This window comes from Gavialis gangeticus, unplaced genomic scaffold, assembly GCF_001723915.1.
Source record: "Gavialis gangeticus isolate Ggan-Ray unplaced genomic scaffold, GavGan_comp1, whole genome shotgun sequence".
NCBI lineage: Eukaryota > Metazoa > Chordata > Crocodylia > Gavialidae > Gavialis > Gavialis gangeticus.
In genome coordinates, this window is record NW_017728997.1 from 45,089,363 (window position 1) to 45,093,835 (window position 4,473).

A 4,473-nucleotide genomic window follows, 5' to 3' on the forward strand; every position below is an offset into this window, starting at 1 on the left:
GGGCATGCATACAAGGGTGGGGCAGGTGCTGGGGCTGGTGCAGACACTGCCCAGCAGGGATGGGGCAGGGTATAGGATGGAGCTGCAGCTCATCCGGGGGTGTGGGGAGAAGGGAGGGGGCAGCGCCCACTGCTGCACACACCCCAGAAGGGCATGGGGGGTATGTGTCCCTGGATCTGCACATAGGGTGAGGGTGGGCTGCCACTGCAAGCTGGGACTGGCGCCAGGGTCTTCCTGGTGGGGGGCTGGACCAGGCTGCACGCAGGGCGCTAGACCCACCCCAAAATTTGCCATAGCCCCGACTCCCAACACCGCTGCTACCTTCCTGGAGCACAGCCTCGCCCAGCCCCCACTGGGAAGAGTTCGGCGCCAGCCCCAGTCCACAGCGGCAGCTCACCCATGGCCTACATACAGATCTGGGGGCACATGGCCCCCCCATGCCCTCCTGGGGTGTGCATAGCGGCTCTGTCCTGCACCCTGCCCTGCTCCAGCCCCACTCCCTCCCTCACCACAGGGGCCTCGATCTGCCCCCCCCATATCCCTTCCCTCCCCTCACCCCACAACAGACTTAATAGCTGGTCATCACTCTCCACACTGTGGGGCTGCATATTGGCTATTGGATCAGTATCAGCTGATATGGCTCTTTAAACATCAACTATCGGCATCTGTCCAAAAAATCTCTATCGGTGCACCCCTATTTACATTAACTTTGTAACTGTAAATTATTGTAACTGAGCGCTTTCCAATAATTAAGTCAGAATGGATGCATGGATCTTTTGGTTCATATATCATAAAAATCCATGCTGACGTCTTCCTATTGTACTTCGTGGTTTGTGGAGGGACACACTTTACCATTCTCACCTGGCTATTCTAATCTGGTAAAAACTAAGTATTATTATTTTGTTATTATTATTATTACTTACATTTGTATCTCTCCCTATCCAGAAAGGCTCAGAATGACTTATAATAATAGAGAAACAACCCACAGAGAAGAAACAATAGTCACCTCAATGACAACCCCAAACTTGAAAACTCTCCCCCATCTCCACTTCCCAACTTCCATTCGCATCTAGATATAGGTAACCTGTTCCCACTTCCTAAAAGGTTCTTGGACAGGGCCCCAGCTCTCTCCCAGAGAGGAGGTAAGGAGACAGTGATGCCAGCATTTCTTCAGCCCATCAAGACCTGCCACCTCTGTAGAGCCTGCAGGCTAGCCTCGTCTTTCTCCCTCAGCATCAGCTCTTGGAATGTGTCTGTTACCCGTGTTATACACTGGCACAAGAGACTGGGATGCATTTCACTTTCTTCTGGGTTGTTCCTACCTACACAGGCTTTTCCTCTGCAAAAATCCAAAGGAAAGTTAAGAGGTTCCTTCCACCACCGGATTTGGTGAGTGGAAGAGAGAATTATGGATTTGGTGTAAAGGGTATTTGAGTACAGAAGTTGACTTAATTTCTTTTTTCAGTCGGAAAGTATAACAAACCTCAAACCTTAGTTCTTGTCAGCGGTACTTAATCTCAATGCTGTCACCAGTCCCCTACCACCAAATTTCTGGAACAGTATGGAGTCTTACTGGTTCATGGGGACAAGCCAGTGTGACTGACCTAATGCGCTTGGCCCCACAGTAGATCCAGCCTGTAGACTAACCCTGCCTACAGAGTGACTCTGTTTCCCCTGCCCAGCTCATAGGTCTGCAAGGTTGAGCATGGGTGTTCTAAGTCATTCCATTTGTTTTTCTTTCATTACTGTTTAGTGACTAAACATGTCTACACAGAATAAATGGGTCAAATTAATGTGTGATGTAACTTCTTCAAAATCATTGGATTTAAATGGGAATAAGGGCATTTTGGTGAGTTTATGCATTCAGTGTTGCTGTGAACTAGCATTCCATGGTTGCAATGAGGATACCATGTTTATCTACTCACTGCAGTCACTGTGCATCTATATTTGGTGAAAATGCTCTATGTTTTCCTTTTATAAATACTCTAGGTTTATATTAAGTTTCTACAGCCAGGAAAATATTTGTCTTGTCCAACCCTTCTGTTTTCATGTTTGTAATCATCTGAAGAAATATATTCCAGTTCAAATTATACCTCATGAGGTAAGGCTGCAGTGGGAACACAAGATTTTATAGTGTTAGTTCTTTTTCTTTTTTTTTTACTTCTTAAAAAAGAATTATAGCAGCTAACCTGCATCCCAAGTGGTTTTCCATGTCTTTTTCTTGTTTTTTAATGGCAAGAAAGGTGTTTAGTATTTTCTGATAGATAGCATTTTAACAAGTGTAAAGATATAAGAACAATACAAAATTATTTTTACTGATATAAAAAATATTAAAGAACTTCTGAAATATGACTTTATTTATATTTTGTATTAGACATCTGTTATCTCCTTAGAAAAAGGGTTCTAGTCTCCATATCTTGAATGCACTTCTTTTAAAAGAAAAGCATTTGATGGACACTGTCTCCCACACTCAGAGCTCCCTCTGTCCTCATGGCAGGCCTAAGACCATGACCTTGGTCAGCAGGTTTGGGCACAGTCTCAGCCAAAACTCAGGCATGCCTTTCCACAGCTGCTCCCTGCCCCAACTCCTCCTTCCTTCTTCTATTCTAAGACTCACAGCCTTTATCCCCGCTCAGGTTAAAGTTCCAGGGTCCTGACTTTCATAAAGGATCTAAGAAGTTGGGGTGTGGAGCAGCTTCCCTCCACCTCACAGATTCTGAGCCAATTCTCATTCAGTAAGGGAGCAGCAGCTTAGGACTTAGCCCTTTGTGACCCTTTAAGCTAAAGTGGAGACATGGTGCCAAAACACCCCATGCCAAAGTGTTCTAACCAGAAGAATAGTGGGCATACAGATTGGAAAATGGTTGTGGCTTGATGATGGCCATACTTCAACAGTTGAAGAGTACCAATAAATATGTTTTTCTTTAGAAGACAATTCCAAATGTATAAGAATCTTTTGAAATTGCTTTTATTGACTAAAACTGGCATACAGGCTTGTCTTCTGTATGTCATTTGAAGTTCATGCTGGTTAGGAGATAGCTATTCATTATATATAGCATTTCTCTCATCCCACATGTTTCAAATGCAAAAAAGCAAGACAGACTGGGTCCAACAGTCTGTTGACATGCTGGCTTTACTTTGTCCCTCTAAAGCTCTTGGCTTTGAGTCCTGTTTAAATACAGTTTGAACCAGGACTATTTGCAGAGCTGACTTCGGAATAGCAATGAAACATGATCATCCAAATACCACATATATCAAACAATATACAACCTGAGACTTTTATTTTTGTTATTTTACCTTTGAGAAAAGAAAGAAGCTGTTGACTTCCTGGATAGAAATTACTTAAATAGATTGCATTGAAATGTATTTTACTTCTACAGTGAATTTTCAATCTACATTTTGAACAAATAAGAAAAATGTGTGAGCCAGAGCCTATAGTTTTACAGACTAATGTTAGTTTGTGGTGCAAGGCCTTAAGCTTTTAGGGAATGTGTGCATATAGGCTACATTTACAGATGTGTTTTTTCTGATAATTTCTGTCTGTCTCTCTTTCTTTGTAGAGTGTGTAATATCTAAAAACCTCCAGAGATCAACATAAAAAAATTAGCACTTATGCCATCATAGTTTCCATTCATTTTTTGGTCAGAATTAGTTATGAATGATAACATATCCATGTTTGTAGTTAGGTAATGATATATCTGAATGCCTTGTGCTCTGTGCTAAGGTCACTTTATGGTAGGCACATCATGAGCATTTGAAGAGGAGTTTTATTCCTTGCATACCAACCTAGAAGTGGTTGCACTGGTACAGGTTGGGGAGGAACTGGCTAAGCAGCAGTTCTGCAGAAAAGGACATGTGGGTAACAGTGGAAAAGAAGCTGAATATGAGCCAACAGTGTGCCTGTGGCAGGACGGGGCCTGGGGGGCCATGACCTCCCCTAGCGCCCCCTGGCTACCTTGTCAAGCTGGTGTCAATGCACCCTCACCAATCTCACCCGCCACGTCTTTGATGGTTTAAATGTTTAGGGGAGGCTGCCTTTTCTATCTGCTTTGACATGGTGCCTTGATGTCCAGTTGCCCCAGTGCGCTGTAGCCTTATGGGCTACCCGTAAGTCTGACTATCGCCCGCACTGGGGCCTTGCTCCGAGCCCTCGCCCTCACTGGGGCCTCTCCCTGGCTTAACGCACTCCTCTCGCCTCCCGCGCTCCCATCGCCCGCCCGCGCTGGGGCCTCTCCTCCCGCGCTCCCGTCGCCCGCCCGCACTGGGGCCTCGCCTCCCGCGCTCCCGTCGCCCGCCCGCACTGGGGCCTCGCCTCCCGCGCTCACTAGGGCTCAGGCAGCCTCAGCCTTACCTGACCCTTTCTGGGTCTTACACCCCACTGGGGCTTCTTGCATCCGCCCCCACTGGACTCCTCCCAAAGCTGCCCACACTAAGGCCAGGGTCAGGACACCCCAAAACGCAGCACCCTCTCCA

The 4,473-nt window shown here is 45.9% G+C and overlaps 1 protein-coding gene across 3 annotated transcripts in view; it reads left to right on the top strand.

Annotated features, from left to right (window-relative positions):
• Nucleotides 1–4,473, top strand: part of CENPP (centromere protein P) — a 484,341-nt gene that overhangs the window by 436,303 nt on the left and 43,565 nt on the right. The window lies entirely within an intron of this gene.